Genomic DNA, 19,274 nt, shown 5'->3' on the forward strand with positions numbered 1-19,274 from the left:
CTGTACTACTGCTAAGCTATGAGACTTTGGGAAGTATAATTAAACAGTCTGATCCTCAATTCCCTCATCTTTAAAACAGATTTTATGAATAGTCCATACTATCCATAAGGCAACATAAGAAGATATATGTCCAATACCTAGGACAATGTCGGACAAATGATTGTCACATGTCACTGAAACTGAGATACCATGAATTAAAGGTTGCAAACTAAACTATAACCCAATGTGTTTTCAGTCACTTAGAATTTTTATTTTATAAACATGGTGATGGTTTATTTTATGTGTCAAATTGACTGGGCATAGGTTGTCCAGTTATTTGGTGTATATGTTTGGCCAAAGAGCCAATAGGGCAAGGTTACCACCTATAGGCTTTTGACCCCAAGTCAGTTCCAGGTGAAACAATAAAGGAATATGAAGTTGGATGAGGCCAAATTTATTGTTATGAACTCACTAAGCAGAGATTCTGCATTTAATGTTATAGCTCAAAGAGTTAAAACAGACTCTAATGGTTTGTTAGGTTGACTGAAACATGGACCAGATGGAGTCCCACAGTGAGCAAACAAGAAATGCCAGGTCACCTAGATTTAATGTAGAGGAAGGTATTCAAAATTTTAAGGTGATTGTTATGTTAGTGTGCTTTTTAACTTGTCTTACTCACAAACACTGGAAGGTCCAGGAGACATACTTTTACTATAACTGTGAGAAATAAATTTAAGACAGGATCCCTTGCATCTTTGAAAAACTCTATGATTATTCTTCTCTGTAGGCCAGACCTATAGTAGGGACTGTAGTCACTAAATTGGGAAACCCAACTGCAATGGTAGCAATTGGATGCCAAGGTGACAGAGATCAAGAAGATGCACTCAACAGCCAAAAGCAATGTTGGCATCACTACTATAATAGACAGCAGAGTCAAAATAGCAATCGGAATATTGTGACTTGCACAGACCTATGAAGATAGCTAGTTAATCATGGTGTTCTTGGAAGGGAAACAGGTAGGGAGCCTACTAAATTCCTACTTAATCTGTATAAGCAGAAAAAGTTCCAGGTAACATGAATACATGGCCTCACAATCAATTGCCGGACTTGAGTGGGTTTGCAAACCCAGAATTCTTTGAATGAAGGGGGTGGTGGTGGGTCTTCTTGAGAAGGACACCAATATACTACTAAAACTTTATATTAATCTTTTTTCCAGCTTTCTGCCAAAGAATATTTGATGTTTTACCAGGATAACTGTGCTTTGAAGAAAGGGAAATAACCAAGCCTTTTAAAGACTACTAGGAACTAGTTCTGAAATGACATAATTCTAGAAGACCCAAAATGTAATTGTGGCCCACTAGTGTCAGGGCTAATGGAAGTCAGGTGGTCGGGAAGTTTCAGCTCAAGTATATCTCACAGTGGGTGCAGTGGGTCCTTAAAACCATCTTTGGCTATTCCCCCAGTTCCAGAATACAAAATTAGAACAGATACACTCAGCAGCTAGAAGAATCCCCATGTTGGTTCCCTTACCTGTGGTGTCACAGTAGGAAAGGCCAAGTGGTAGCCAATAGAACTGCCTTGACCTGGAAAAATAGTAGAACAAAAGCAATACTGTATCCCTGGAGGGATGGCCGAGATTAGTGCTACAATCAAGGAACTAAAAGATACAGGGGTACTGATTATCATCACATTCCCATTCAACTTGCCCTATTTTTTTTTTTTTTTTTTTTTTATAAACAGCCTTAGGTCTTTTAATACTGAAAAGACTCATTTAAAAAAAATAATCAAGGACCTGATAAAGATAAAATACAGAAACTTTGTTTTTCTAGACAGATTATATTAAAGGTAAAAAAAAAAAAACCCTTGGTTTACAATTTCTTATTTTTTTTTTTTGTTTTTTTTTTTAATTTATTTTTTCAGCGTAACAGTATTCATTCTTTTTGCACAACACCCAGTGCTCCATGCAAAACGTGCCCTCCCCATCACCCACTACCTGTTCCCCCAACCTCCCACCCCTGACCCTTCAAAACCCTCAGGTTGTTTTTCAGAGTCCATAGTCTCTTATGGTTCGCCTCCCCTCCCCAATGTCCATAGCCCGCTCCCCCTCTCCCAATCCCACTTCCCCCCAGCAACCCCCAGTTTGTTATGTGAGATTAAGAGTCATTTATGGTTTGTCTCCCTCCCAATCCCATCTTGTTTCATTGATTCTTCTCCTATCCCCCTACCCCCCCATGTTGCTTCTCCATGTCCTCATATCAGGGAGATCATATGATAGTTGTCTTTCTCCGATTGACTTATTTCACTAAGCATGATACGCTCTAGTTCCATCCACGTCGTCGCAAATGGCAAGATTTCATTTCTTTTGATGGCTGCATAGTATTCCATTGTGTATATATACCACATCTTCTTTATCCATTCATCTGTTGATGGACATCTAGGTTCTTTCCATAGTCTGGCTATTGTAGACCTCGAATAGCCAAAGGAATATTGAAGAACAAAGCCAAAGTTGGTGGCATCACAATTCCGGACTTCAAGCTCTATTACAAAGCTGTCATCATCAAGACAGCATGGTACTGGCACAAAAACAGACACATAGACCAGTGGAACAGAATAGAGAGCCCAGAAATCGACCCTCAACTCTATGGTCAACTAATCTTCGACAAAGCAGGAAAGAATGTCCAATGGAAAAAAGACAGCCTCTTCAATAAATGGTGCTGGGAAAATTGGACAGCCACATGCAGAAAAATGAAATTGGACCACTTCCTTACACCACACACGAAAATAGACTCCAAATGGATGAAGGACCTCAATGTGAGAAAGGAATCCATCAAAATCCTTGAGGAGAACACAGGCAGCAACCTCTTCGACCTCAGCCGCAGCAACATCTTCCTAGGAACAACGGCAAAGGCAAGGGAAGCAAGGGCGAAAATGAACTATTGGGATTTCATCAAGATCAAAAGCTTTTGCACAGCAAAGGAAACAGTTAACAAAACCAAAAGACAGCTGACAGAATGGGAGAAGATATTTGCAAACGACATATCAGATAAAGGGCTAGTATCCAAAATCTATAAGGAACTTAGCAAACTCAACACCCAAAGAACAAACAATCCAATCAAGAAATGGGCAGAGGACATGAACAGACATTTCTGCAAAGAAGACATCCAGATGGCCAACAGACCCATGAAAAAGTGCTCCACGTCACTCGGCATCAGGGAAATACAAATCAAAACCACAATGAGATATCACCTCACACCAGTCAGAATGGCTAAAATTAACAAGTCAGGAAATGACAGATGCTGGCGAGGATGTGGAGAAAGGGGAACCCTCCTCCACTGTTGGTGGGAATGCAAGCTGGTCCAACCACTCTGGAAAACAGCATGGAGGTTCCTCAAAATGTTGAAAATAGAACTACCCTATGACCCAGCAATTGCACTACTGGGTATTTACCCTAAAGATACAAACATAGTGATCCGAAGGGGCACGTGTACCCGAATGTTTATAGCAGCAATGTCTACAACAACTTGCCCTATTTGGCCTGCAGAGAATACAAATGAATTTTTGAAAATGATGGAAGATTATTATCAGCTTCACCATGTCATGATTCCAATTGCAGGTTCTGTATTAGAAGTGGTTTTATTGCTTGAGCAAATACATCCACTGGTACCTGGTATACAGCTATTGATTTAGCAAATTCCCATGTCCCTCTCCTTGGTTGTAAGACACCAAGAACAGTCTGTTTTAGTTGGGAAGGCCAGTGATATACCTTCATTTTTTTACTTCAGGAGTACACCTACTCTCAAGCCCTATGTGATAATTTCATTTGCAGGGATCTTGATCAACTTTCCCTTCCACGAGATAACAGATCAGTCCATTACATTGATGACATTATGATGATTGGAATTAGTAAGCAAGAATTCACACTGTTCCAGACTTATTATTTAGGTGGGTTCCAGAACAAGAAAAGACTCTTGCAAGCAGGTCCAGGCTGCTGTGTAAGCTGTTCTGCCATGTGGGCCATGTGATCCGGCAGACCAACTGGGGCTGGAAGTATCAGTGGCAGAGAGTGATGCTCTTTGGATTTTTTTAGCATGCCCCTATAGAAAAATCTCAGTTCAGATCCTTAGGATTTCTGAACAGAAATCAGCCAGATAACCATTTCTCTTGAGAAACAGCCCTTGCCCTGCTGTTGGACCTTAGTAAAGATTGACTGTTTGACCATGGGCATCAAGTTCACATGGGCCTTAAGCTGCCCATCATGAACTGGGTGTAATTTGACCTAGGAAGCAATGAAGTTGGGTGTGCACATTAGCACTCCACTATCAAATAGACTTGGTGTATACATGATTGGGCCTAAGAAGGCCCTGAAGGCACAAGTCAGTTATATGAAGAAGTGTCCCAGATGCTCATGTATAGGCTCTTGCTAAATTTCCTCTTCTTTCTTAGACCTCTTATGGCCTTATGAGTAACCTATGGTTACTTGACAGAGAAAGATAAAAAGAAGACTCAGGCCTGGCGTACAAATAGTTCTGCGTCATATGCAGCCACAACCCCAAAGTGGAAACTACAGCACTACAGCTCCCTATTGAGATATCCCTAAAGGACAGTGGTGAAGAAAAATTCTCCCAGAGAGTAGAATTTCAAGTAATGCACTTATTGTTCACTTTCTTTGAAAGGAGAAATGGCCATATGTGCAACTATGTAGCAATTCATAGGCTGTGGCCAATGGTTTGGCTGGGTGGTTATGGAATGGGAAGGAACAGAATTAGAAAATTGGTTATAAAGAAATTTGGGGAAGAGATATGTGAATAGACCTCTCCAAATGGAGAAAGAAAATGAAGATATTTGTGTCCTTTGTGAATGTTCACCAAAGAGTGACCTAAGCAAAGGAGAGTTTCAATAATCAAGTGGATAGGATGACCCATTCTATTGATGTCCATCAACCTCTTTCTTCAGCCACCCTTGTCACCACCCAATGTGCTCATGAACAAAATGGCTTATTGTGATAGTGAGAGAATTTATGCATGGGCTTAGCAACATAGGCTTCCACTTACCAAGGTCAACCAGCCATCACGGAGTCCCTGATATGAACCACTCCCAGGGTGATCGTCAATTACCTGGTGGTAAGGTGATTCCATTGGGCTGCTCCCAGCATAGAAAGGACAATGTTTTGTTCTTATGGACTAGATTCCAGATATGGATTTTATTACCTTTCCTTGTAACACAATGCTTCGCCAAAACGACCATCTGTGGACTTGCAGAATGCCTTCTCCGCTGTGATAGTATTATGAACAGCATTGCTTCTGATCAAGGAACTCACTTCACAGTAAAATGTGACCATGGGTCCATGCTCATGAAATTCTAGTCTCCCTACCTTCTTGCAACAGCTAGCTCACTAGAATGGTGGAATGACCCTTTGAAGACTCACTTACAGCATTAGCTAGCTGACAATACCTTGCAGGGCTGGGGCAAGGTTCTCCAGAACTTTATATATGCTCTGAATCAGTGTCCAATATGTAATATTTTTTCTATAGCCAGAATTCACAGGTCTAGGAATCAAGGAGTACAAACAGAAGTGCCACCACTTGCTATTATCTCTGGTGACACACTAGCAAAATGTTTGATTCCTGTTTCCCAAAACCTATGCTCTACTGACCTGGAGATCATAGTTCTAAAGGGAAGAATGCCTCCTCTAGAAGACAGCAATGATTCCATTGAACTAGAAGTTATGACTTCCAACCAACCACTTTGGGCTCTTCATGCCTCTTCATCAATACTCAAAGAAAGGTGATTGATCCTGATAACTAAGGGGAAATCAGACTACTACTCTATAATAGAAGTAAAAGAAAAAAGTATATCTTTTTTCTTTTCTTTCTATATCTACACATACAGTAGTGTTCCAGGAGATGCCTTACGGTGTTGCCTATTATTTTCATGCTCTAACACCAATGTAAACTACAACAACCTAGTCCAGGCAGGGCTACTAATGGCCCAAACCCTTCAGGACTGAAAGTTTGGATTGCTCCTCCAAGTAAAGGTGGACAACCAACTAAGGTGCTTGCTGAAGGGAAATGGAATATAAAATGGGTTTTGGAGGAAGATTATAAATACCAGCTATGACCATGTGGCCAGTAATAGAAATTTTAACTATAATTTTTATGACAGTTCCCTCCTTATTTTCTTATGAGTATGTTATACATATAATCATTCATATATATAAAATATATATAATATATTATTTAAGTATTGTTAACTTTACATCATAATATTGTTACAGGATATTAAGGATTAGAGTAAACATTACAAAAGGACTTTACTTCCTCTTCTAGGAAGGAGTTAGTAAATTTTTGGTTGTACATATGAACATTGTATCATGTTAAGCATGACATTAAGTATGGTTTAAGAAGAACCGTGTTGGTACCAAGTTCACAAAGGGTAGACTTGTGATGGTTAGTTTTATGTGTCAACTTGACTGGGCCATGGGTTGCCTAGGTATTTAGTCAAACATTATTCCGACTATGTCTTATGAGGATGCTTTTGGATGAGATGAACATTGTAACTAGTAGACTGAGTAATATAGATTGCTTTCCTTAATATGGATACCCTTCATCTAATCAGTTGATTGTCTGATTAGAACAAAAACCTGAACATCCCAGTAAGAGGGGACTCCTCTTCCCTAATGGTTTGAGCTGAAACATTGGTCTTCTCCAGTTTTTGGACTCAGACTAAAATATCAGCTCTCCTTGGGTATTGAGAACTCCGGGCTTTCAGACTATATCATCAGCTTTCCTTGTTCTCAGGCCTTTGAATTCAGACTAGAACTATATATCTACTCTCCTGGATGTTCAACTTAATGACTGCAGATCTGGGGATCTCTTGGCTCCCATAATCATGTGAGCCAATTCCTTATTTCTATCATGTATCATTTTTTGCATGAATAAAAAGGAAAATATAAACGAAATAATTTGACTAAGGTATTCAAAACATTCTGAATTTTTTTCAGAATCAAATTCATTGATTTTGGTATTTTTCCACAAAATAGTCTTCTCAATGTCATTCAGCACTTTTTAGAAGACTTTACTATTGTCCAGGGTAGTTAGTTCAAGTTAATGGCACTCACTGTACATAGTTTCATGCTAATTCTTTCATAATATTTCCAAAAATGTCAGATAGAACAAGTATGCCATGTTTACTATCTGAAGATAATTACAAGACAACATTGATTGAAAGATACATTCTGACACCAGAGATGTTAAAATGTGAAAAAAAAGTGCATCTTAGAATTGATGCAATTTTTACAGTGCTCAGTAAATATACTATCATTGAATTAATGATGATGGTAATGATGATAAAGATGAATAATATTAGTTGGGAAGATATGTCCTTGTACCTGATAGTGTGTTTATGTATCTGGAAATGTATGCCTGATAGCTGGTGCATTTTTGGAGGTGCTTAAAGACCTATGCAAAATAAACATGAAAACAAGTGGTCTGAGATGTCACCTGGTAAGAGTGTTCGTTTCACACCTGCAACTGAACAACCTTTCAAGATATTAACTGTGCCACTGAAGCTTGCTTTTCTGATGTCATAAAAGGTAAGCATTTCACTTTTAGCACTAACACTGAGAGCAGGAGCTAATTAGCACAGTTTTTCAGTTGCTTGTGGCAAAATTCTTACAGTTAAAATTTTTCATGGAAAAATTCTAAATTTAGAATTGTAGCATTTCAGGGTTCCCTTCCTCTGGATAGTTTTTTTACACTGTACATTTACTTATTCTTTTTCTTTATATTCCACATTGAAAAATATGCAAATTCTACCCTAAAAATAAAAGCAGACCGAAATGGAGTGCCCAGATCATTAAGATGAAAGCCATTTAGACCTATTCACTTTTCAGCAGCTGGTTAGCATTCCTGTACAAATATTTTGTATTTATTTTGAAGCTTGTTCAGTTAATATCATTGTTCTTCTATTTCCTACATATGATGTGCTTGTGCCAGTGAAGCTGAATCATGAATTTTCCAGATGGCAGATCTTTCTGAAGAAAGTACTGTGATGGCAGACCCGGCCAGCAGACTCCACCAACTCTTCCTTATGCAGCTCCACTGGGAATAAATTAGATTAGGCATGGCCTTCAGGAATGCAGTCAAGGTCAAATTTCTCCTTTAATTCTGCAAAAACAACAGTTCTGAGGAGAAAGAATACACTGCATAAATTCTGAGTTACTTTTCATTGGAAGTTTTCAAATGATCTGGAGAATCTGATGTGGCTTATAGCAATCCAGAAGTAAGCTCTAACTTTTATTTTGTTTCAAAATTCCTAGCAGGTTCCTAAATTGTTTTACTGGAAGGACAACATCTTTATTTATCTCTAACCATTATTCCTGGCTTGAGATCCCTTCCCTTGTTTTGTTTCTCTGTTATACATGTAGTCATGTAGCCGAATAGACAGGGTCTTATTTTATTATTTGCTAGTCCAGAAATCAGGTTATGAATGTTTATAAGGTAGCTGGAATTTCTTGAATCATCACAAGAATTCAAAAATGAAAAGATTTAATTTCCCCCTTAGATTACCTACGATCTTCACATCTGATTATTTAAAATTATTTTGTTCTATGAGGAAAAGAAACCAGCACAGGGAGCCAAAGTCATAGTTCTGAATAATTCCTGGCAGGTAGGCAGCTCCAATTCATGAATATGTTACATCCCAAAGGAGAACTGCAGGCCTACTGCTTCATTCGTCCATGGATCTGTTCATTCATGGATTCATGGATTCATTCATTCATTTTGGGGGAAGAACTTACTTTGTGATAGACCCTGTGGGTGTAAAGACACACATACAATAGTTATTAGTTCTAAGGAATTTACCCTGTAACAGGAGAAGAAAGATATGAAAACAAGGAGGAGCAACAAAATATTTTAGATACTATAAAAGGAGAAACAGGATATCTAGGGGTGTGATAAAGAGAATAGCCAGTTCTTCTTGGGGTAGTCATAAAAAGCTGAAAGATGAGCTGTTGTCTTAGAAAAATGAGTCAAAGTTCCCCAATCACCTAATCTAGGAAATACATCCCAAACTAGGTTGAGGGTATGGGCGGGAGTGAGAGTGGGGAGTGGGGGATTTGAGCAGCTGCCCAAATGCATACTTCCTTACATGTTCCCAGAACTAAGAACATTTTATCTGATTAATGATAATGAGAGAATGCAGATTTATCCTAAAATAAGGGTAGATGATGAAGTATCTTATCTGTCTCTCTAAAACATTTTCTGTTGGGAAGTCTAAAGGGTTTCTTGTTTTGATTTTATAAGGAACACAAAACAATGGTTAGGTTCCCAGTCTCCTCGACAAAGAGCTAATTTTAAAAATCATTACAACAGCTGAACTATAGTGAGAACATTATATCATGTTTAGTTCCTGAGAGCAGGGAATGAGTAAGGAGGGAAAAGTTGAACGTCACTCTTCTTTTCAACTACCTTGTGATTCATTTTCTTTCTTTGCAAATTCCTGGGCATCACTGGAGCCCTAACTTCTTCCATCCCTATTCCTTCCTAAACCATGACCGTGGGATTTCTGATTCTGCCATTCCTCTCCCAGGATTAGCGTAGACCCCTTTCAAAACTCCTGCTCTTTCACGGAGCCATAAAGCAGCCCATTCTGATATTGCATGGATCCATGCTGAAGTGACACTCCACTTGTGCTCCAGATTGCTTTCTATATAAACTTCCATTCCCTGAGCACAGTCTGATTTCAGTTCCTAGCAAAAAATCAATCTGATTCCATTAATTTCTCTAATGCAGCCTACAGGCCCCAAATGCATTTGTTTTTATAACTCAAATAAATTGGTGGAATTTGAAGCAATAGTATTAAGGGAATATATTCAGGTTTTAGGGGAAAGCACATATATGAAATGACAAGCTGGCACCATGCAGGCCCACTGGTTGTGCCTTGGAGATAGCCAGTACGAATACCCTAAAATTGTTGCAGTTCTTCAAAGCTTCTTTCCATCTAACATTTAGAACCTTCAAGTTCTCTTAAAGTTTAAAGTGTTTGATTTCACTTTATTTTTGAGTCAAAAAGAAGTATCTTTTCAGATCTTCCATAATGCACTTTATAATTTTGCTCTTTCCTTCCTTTTCTTTTTTTTTTTTCCATTTTATTTATTTTTTCAGCGTAACAGTATTCATTCTTTTTGCACAACACCCAGTGCTCCATGCAAAACGTGCCCTCCCCATTACCCACCACCTGTTCCCCCAACCTCCCACCCCTGACCCTTCAAAACCCTCAGGTTGTTTTTCAGAGTCCATAGTCTCTTATGGTTCGCCTCCCCTCCCCAATGTCCATAGCCCGCTCCCCCTCTCCCAATCCCACCTCCCCCCAGCAACCCCCAGTTTGTTTTGTGAGATTAAGAGTCATTTATGGTTTGTCTCCCTCCCAATCCCATCTTGTTTCATTTATTCTTCTCCTATCCCCCTACCCCCCCATGTTGCTTCTCCATGTCCTCATATCAGGGAGATCATATGATAGTTGTCTTTCTCCAATTGACTTATTTCACTAAGCATGATACGCTCTAGTTCCATCCACGTCGTCGCAAATGGCATGATTTCATTTCTTTTGATGGCTGCATAGTATTCCATTGTGTATATATACCACATCTTCTTTAGCCATTCATCTATTGATGGACATCTAGGTTCTTTCCATAGTCTGGCTATTGTAGACATTGCTGCTATAAACATTCGGGTACACGTGCCCCTTCGGATCACTATGTTTGTATCTTTAGGGTAAATACCCAGTAGTGCAATTGCTGGGTCATAGGGTAGTTCTATTTTCAACATTTTGAGGAACCTCCATGCTGTTTTCCAGAGTGGTTGGACCAGCTTGCATTCCCACCAACAGTGGAGGAGGGTTCCCCTTTCTCCACATCCTCTCCAGCATCTGTCATTTCCTGACTTGTTAATTTTAGCCATTCTGACTGGTGTGAGGTGATATCTCATTGTGGTTTTGATTTGTATTTCCCTGATGCCGAGTGACATCATCAAGACAGCATGGTACTGGCACAAAAACAGACACATAGATCAGTGGAACAGAATAGAGAGCCCAGAAATCGACCCTCAACTCTATGGCCAACTCATCTTCGACAAAGCAGGAAAGAATGTCCAATGGAAAAAAGACAGCCTCTTCAATAAATGGTGCTGGGAAAATTGGACAGCCACATGCAGAAAAATGAAATTGGACCACTTCCTTACACCACACACGAAAATAGACTCCAAATGGATGAAGGACCTCAATGTGAGAAAGGAATCCATCCAAATCCTTGAGGAGAATGCAGGCAGCAACCTCTTCAACCTCAGCCACAGCAACATCTTCCTAGGAACAACGGCAAAGGCAAGGGAAGCAAGGGCGAAAATGAACTATTGGGATTTCATCAAGATCAAAAGCTTTTGCACAGCAAAGGAAACAGTTAACAAAACCAAAAGACAGCTGACAGAATGGGAGAAGATATTTGCAAACGACATATCAGATAAAGGGCTAGTATCCAAAATCTATAAGGAACTTAGCAAACTCAACACCCAAAGAACAAACAATCCAATCAAGAAATGGGCAGAGGACATGAACAGACATTTCTGCAAAGAAGACATCCAGATGGCCAACAGACACATGAAAATGTACAGCACATTTTAAGTGGGCCTTATAACTGGAGTTACCTTAAATTGTGGACATCAGCCATGAGTCCTAAGCATTGGTAAATTTGATCTGCTAGAATTCATACCCTCCTTGATGGCATTTTGACAAGCTTTAGGTAGGCGAATAAAGGGACACAATAGGCTTTCATTGAGCAGTAATAGGTATTCAAAGAATACTTCCGGTAAGACAAAATGAGGAATGCTTAAATGCTGAACCAGCCTCAACGGACACTGAGAACTCCATATTTTTTTTCATTTTACAATTTATATTAAATCTATAAATTAAATTTTAAAATATACATACCTCCCTCCTTTAAAAAAATCCATCAGAAAAAAAAAAATGCCTGATCTAGCCACTCTAGCTTTTGCCCTTTAATAAAGATAAAAAGTTAGAAAACTCAACTGAATATAATTGAGTTTAATGACACTTAGAGAGACAAGGCTATATAAAATGTATTCTGATAACCTGATTGCAAATAGTTGTCCATGATTTCAAGGACTTTATTGGAAAACTCAGAAGAACTTGGTTATTGGTTAATTTATTTTATTGTAAATAAGCATCCACTAGATATAACATCTCACTCTTTTTTCTTATTGCAAAATTATCTGTTTGAATAATAGCCAATTAAATTGGAACCTATGCATTTTAACCATATGTGCATATACTATTGGCTAATATAATTTCAAGCTTGTTTTTAATTCTCATTCTCTTTGTTATAATTGGAAAAGAAAACAGAGAAGATATAGTTTTGTGAATTTTGTTGTCCTTACTCTTTCAGCTATTCCCTCCCAATTATGTTTTCATAAATGCCTAGATCTTGACTCTTTCCATGAACACATATAAACACTCAGACTTACACACATAGGGACCCCTCTTCATTTGCATGTCTTCATCTCTCCTTCTGTCTGCTTCTGGTAGCATCACTCTCCATGTCTTCTTATGTCCTCCTGTGTTGAAATTATATCCATTTTCACTTTATTTATAAAACCCTTTCAGTCTGATTTTGACAATACTATGTCCCTGTATCTCCTTATACTGAAGCTGCAGATCATTTATTCCTTCCTTCCACACATTAATGATAACGTCTTTGTAGAAGGTATGATGGTTGTAAAAACAAATTATATTGTCTCTGACCTCTGTGAATTTGTAGTGTAGCAAGTAAAATTGCTTTCTCCTAGGTTCTGGCATTGACCTCTTCTACCACCCATACCCAAGTTCTGTCCCTGACTTTTCAAATTTTTATTCATTCAACAGACATATGCTGAGGATCCACCATAATTCTAGCCCTGTTAAGTAATAGATGGCTGGTTATCTGTGCCTTTCTATAGTTAATCTTCTACTCCTCATCCTCCTGTTCTGAATCTATGTGATTCCTACTTGCCATTCCCTACCTTTGTGTTTTTCTAAGCACATTGTTCAGAGCATGACGGGTCTATTTGTCACTCGGTTGATGATTTCTGAGAAACATATTTTTCAGACTTGCCAAGAACACTAGCGCTTCTGTTGACAAGTAAACAAATGTCGTACACCAAATTAAAAAGCAGGTAGAAGGGCCTGTCATTCTCTGTATTAGCTTCAGAAAACAAACAACCTCAAGTTCTAGCAGAGGTTTTCTGTTATAAATAATGTATCTAGCTAGCCCAGTGTATTATCCATTTAGAAGCATTATAAAAGAAGGGATGGGAGAGTTAAAAGGCTTTTCTGTTTCATAAAATAAATAAGTTTGGACATGTTACCCAAAGCAATCTACAGATCTACTGCAATTCCTATCAAAATACCAATGGCATCTTTCAGAGAATTACAACCAATAATCCCCAAATTTGTATGGAACCACAATAGTCCCCAAATAGGCAAAGCAATCACAAGAAAGAAAAACAAAGGTGGAGGCATCATGCTCCCTGATTTCAAGCAATCCTACAAAGATGTAGTAATCTAAGCAGTATGGTCCTGGCAGGAAACCAACAGATAGATTATTGGACCAGATTAGAGAGCCCAGAAATAAACCCAGGCTTACACAACCAATGACAGGCATACTTGTCTCATTATGCTTTACTTTACATACTTCACGGATGTGTTTGTTGCAACTTGAAAGTTTGGGGCAACGCTGCATCTATTAAGTCTATGAGTGCCATTTTTCCAACAGCATTTGCTCCCTGCGCATCTCCATGTCATATTTTGGTAATTCTCGCAATATCTCAAAATTTTTCATTATTATCTTTGTTATGGTGATCTTTAATCGGTGATCTTTAATGTTAGTGCTGTCAGTGTTTTGAAATGCCACAAACCATGTCCACGGAAGAGAACAAACTTAATAAATGGAGTGTGTGTGCTCTGACTGCCCCATGAACTGGCCGTCTCCCTAGGTCTCTCCACTTCAAACTTGCCTATTCCCTGAGACACAACAATATTGAAATGGGGCCAATTAATAACCATCAGTGGCCTCTAAGTGCTCAAGTGAAAGAAAGTCACACGTCTCTCACTTTAAATCAAAAGCTAAACATGATGAAGCTTAGTGAGGAAGGGATATTGAAACCTAAGGAAGGCCCCAAACTAGACTTCCTGTGCAAACAGAAAAGTTGCAAAGGAAAGGCTCTAACTGCAAAGGAAAGGAAGACCACAGAGGAAAAGTTCTTGAAGGAAATTAAAAGTGCTACATCAGTGAACACACGAATGATAAGAAGATGAAACAGATTGCAGATATGGAGAAAGGTTTAGTGGTCTGGATGGAAGATTCAAACAGCCACAATATTTCCTTAAGCCAACACCTAACCCAGAGCAAGGCACTGCCTCTGTTCTGTTCTGGGAGAGCAGAGAGAGGTGGATTTTAGGTGTTCATACTGATTCAATACACATATATTGGATTATCACTATCATCACAGAATTAGCTAATTTCCCCAATTTGCCACATAACAATCCTCTCCTTTTTGTTGTAAGAACATTTGAGGTCTAGTCTCTTAGAACTTTGAAATATATAATGTACTGTTGTTAGCTATAGTCACGATGCTGTACCTGAGACCCTCAGAAATTTTCAGCTTTCTAACTGCAAGTTTGTACCCACTGACAAACATTTCCCCATCTCCCCTTTCCCATGCCCTGGGAACCACTACTCTCTGTTTCTTTTGTAAATTGCATACATACGTGATACCTTGGTCAGTAAGGTCTTAGAGCAGTCATGTCAGAAGCCAGAAAGGAGCAACTGAAAGAAATACCACCAGGTGAGAAACGGGAGAACTCTTCCAAGTAGTTCGCCAGGCTGAAGCACAGACAAAAGGGAGAGTATGTAGAGTAGAATGTGGACTTGCCGTTGCAATCAGAAAATCCCTAAATCTTTTATGTGGTCCTGTGGGGCTTTACACAGTTTTCCATCCCGACATTTCTGAATCATCATCCCCTACAACTGCCTCCACCCCAATTCACTACTTTTCAGTAAGTGAGTAAATAAATAAATAAATAAATAACAAAGCCTTTTCCCTGCCTTTCCAAATCTTCAGAAAGGTGGTTTAGTTTTGTTTTTTGTTTGCTTGTTTGTTTGTTCCTGCCAGAGGGTCTATATACCTGCCTTCCAACAGATTCCACATGACAGGCCCCTTTGTCGTTACTACCTCAACCCAAAGGGCATCTCCAAGGAGGCACTACCTATTCACCACGCTTAGTGTCCCACAGTTACCTGATCACATTAGTCTACTTTGTTTTTTCTCCAAACACACACCACAATGTAAAAGTCTTGTATTTGCCCGTCTTTCTACCCACAATGGATTGTAAGCTTCACAAGGGCAGGAGCATTGGTTGTGCTGTTGATTTTGTATCCGCACTGCCTGATGCATGCTAGAAGCTCAATTAACGTTAAGGAAATATATGCATGAAAGCAAATATAAGCAACTTTTAAATTCAGCTAAGTCTCCTTCAACTAGAAACAGAAGAGAATTCAGATGCATTCAAGAACTGAGAAAAAGCAGCATCTATGAATACTTCCTTTTAAAAGATTTAATTTATTTTAGAGAGAGACAGTGCAAGCAGGGGAGAGGGAGAGAGAGAAAGAATCTCAAGCAGGCTCCAGGCTGAGTATGGAGCCCCATGTGGATCTCAGTCTCACAACCCTGAGGTCATGACCTGAGCCAAAACCAAGAGTTGGACGCTTAACTGACTGTGCCACCCAGGTGCCCCTCCTATGAGTACTTCTTTGGAACTGAAAACAAATAAAATACAATAAATTAAAACCAAAATAAAGGATAAATCTAATAAGGAACTCTGAAATGGAGAAGACATAGCATTCATGTTGTATTTTAGATTAGTACAAAACTAAACAATGTGGAAATTATGGCTACACTGAGAATATAAAATTAAAATATATCAGTTAGAGACAATTGAAGATGTAGGGAGGGGAAATTGGGAGAAGCTTAAATGGGACATTTTCTATTTTTTTTAGCAGGATAGTCAACTGATTCTGTCTCTTGTTAAAATAGGTAGGCTAAAATGTCACCAACTTTGAAGTTGTTCCTATCTTTTCAATTGGCTTTAGAAGGATCCTCTAGGATTTCTTAAATTTTTTGGAAGGAAAAATCATTTGAAATTTAGTAATTCCTTTATTAAATTTTCTTTGGTAAAATTCAACAAAAATTCATTTTTTTTTGTTAAAACAGAATGTATCTTGTGCTTCATTATCATTAAAATATACATTAGATTGCATATGGCCTATTATTTTTATACCATTTATATACTATTTATATGTAATATATGTAATGCTTTAATATATATGTTATATATAGAGAGAGATAAAGAGAGGGAGACAGATGAGAAGAAAGGGAGATTCTAGATGAAATTACATGTCTTCCATTTTTATTTTTACTTAATGAGATATAAAGTGAGTTTTTAAAAATTCTTATTTTTACATACATCTTAAATATCGCAAGCATATATAATTTTAATAAAATAATAAAATCATTAGTCTAAAAAATTAAATTTATGAGTATAATTTGTCCAAAAATATGCAGGAGATATACTGTTTGTTCAGATTTTCTAGGCAATCAGATAAAATATACATATTTTATAGAAAATTATATAATATATAGCAAATTATATATATAATTTGCCTTATATATATTTTATATATATTTATATATATAAAATCTTATATATAGCAAATTATATATATATATAAGATTTTTTTTTTTTTGGGGGGATTTTGTCATTTTATTTATTTTTTCAGCGTAACAGTATTCGTTCTTTTTGCACAACACCCAGTGCTCCATGCAAAACGTGCCCTCTCCATTACCCACCACCTGTTCCCCCAACCTCCCACCCCTGACCCTTCAAAACCCTCAGGTTGCCCCAACCTCTCACCCCTGACCCTTCAAAACCCTCAGGTTGTTTTTCAGAGTCCATAGTCTCTTATGGTTCGCTTCCCCTCCCCAATGTCCATAGCCCGCTCCCCCTCCCCCAATCCCACCTCCCCGCAGCAACCCCCAGTTTGTTTTGTGAGATAAATGACTCTTAATCTCACATATATATATAAGATTTTATTTAACAGAGAGAGAGCACAAGCAGGGGGAGCAGCAAGCAGAAGGAGAGGGAGAAGCAGGCTACCTGCTGAGCAATGAACCCAGTGCTGGACTGGATTCTAGCATGCTGGGATCATGACCTGGTTCGAAGGTGGACGCTTAACCACTGAGCCACCCAGACACCCCAAATATATATATTTTAAAGTCAAGTGCTTTATACTTAAAGAATTCCACAAACATTTTTATTATTTCTAATAGTATTTAACTGATTTGAAAATATTCTAAAAATACCATCCAATTTTTTGGAATTATGAAAAAGTATTTACATGGTCATCTTTATTATTGATATTTTTAGCTTTAGGGAATAGTAACATGAAAGTAATAAATAACACTTTAATATAAACTTTATTCCTTCCAAAATCAGGTGAAATTGTTTGTCTGCCTTACCACTTGCTTTTGAACCTCTAACAAAATAAGAGATCTAAGTTATCTATTGAAGGATCATTGAAAAAGAAAGTGAAAGAAATATAACTTACCTTAGGTTTCTCTCATTAGTTTGGCTTTTATTATGAAATATATGAGCAAAACCAAATATGATTCTCAAACATGATATGAATTCTATTGGTTAAACAATATACTGACGAAAGAAAGAAAGACTGAAAAAAAGAAAGGAAGGAAGGAGGGACACCTGGCTGGTTGAAGTTGTTAGAACATGTGACTCTTGATCTCAAGGTCAATGGTTCAAGCCTAATATTGGGTATGGAACTACTTAAGAATAAATAAATAAGTAAGTAAGTAAGTAAATACATAAATAAATACATAACATAGAAATTTACAATGAATGAGAGATTGCGCTTTTTCTACTCTTTTTTTTCCACGGATAAGGGAACATTTTGTTCCTGATATGTATTTTAAAATCCTTTGGCAATCATTCTTATGGGCAATCTACCAATATTCAAACATTTTATGGTCCTCGATACTCTCCAAAAGAAACAGATTCTTTTAAACCAATATGTTCTTCAAAAGAGGTTAGCCACAGTCCCCTGCTTGTCTCTGGATGCAGTTAAAAAACAAGATAAAGAGTAAGAGAATTTAGGAAGGCTGATCTGATACACCTATTAAAGCCAAACCAGATGGTCCTCTGCCTGCTCTCTAGCCCATGTAGTTCATCATCGGATGATTTTATTCTCCTGCCTAAAACCTTCCTGTTGCTTCTCATGACAGAATAGTTAGATCTTCCCAGAACCCACAGAGCTCTAGACTTCAGGCTTCTGCCTACACTCCTACATCATCTCTTACAGCCTTCTTCACTGGAACCCAGCTACTTAGTTTTCTTCTTCTCAAATGCCCAGTCTTGTTCCTGTCCCTTTCACTTGGGGTCCATTCTGCTTAGAGCACATTCTCACCTCTGTTCATATGCCTAACTGACTAGCCTCTTTCAGGTTTTAGAGCTGATACACCCCCTCGAAGATAACTTTCCTATCACTAAACTTAAAATACTGCATTCTCCAGACATTTTCTCTATATATTCCACTACCTACCTTTATTTTCTTTATAACCCTGAAAGCTATTTGAAATGTTATCATTTTTGACATTCTCTACTTGTTTCGGTGCTGCCTTCCCCTAATAGAAAAACTGTTCTATGACAATAGAGACTTTGCTTACAATGTTTCCTAGCACATAGAATGTTCTTAGCAAATAAATGAATGAAAAGAAACAGAAAATCAAAAAACCTCCCCATCAATCTCAACCCAAAACATAGTCTGAAAGTGAAGAGTTACCACCCTGAATGTTGTGTGTATGTGTTTTTATAATACTGGCTTTTAGTTCTGTATTAAACATAACCTGTGCTAAGATAAGATTTTTCTAGTGGCCGTTATGTATATTTATACCATTTAATTACCATAAAAATTCTTCATTCACTATATACATGTTCCTTACTTATTGAATGGATTTATCTATTTATTCTACATTCCATGTTTTATATTTATTTAATATGTTAATGGCATTAAGAAAACATAAACACTGCCCCAAAGTAGATTTGAGATTAAGAAAGAATGTGATTGGGGGTGTCTGAGTGGCTTGGTTCGTTAAACATCTGACTCTTGATTTTGGCTCAGG

This window comes from Meles meles, chromosome 5 (genome assembly GCF_922984935.1).
Source record: "Meles meles chromosome 5, mMelMel3.1 paternal haplotype, whole genome shotgun sequence".
Classification (NCBI taxonomy): Eukaryota; Metazoa; Chordata; class Mammalia; order Carnivora; family Mustelidae; genus Meles; species Meles meles.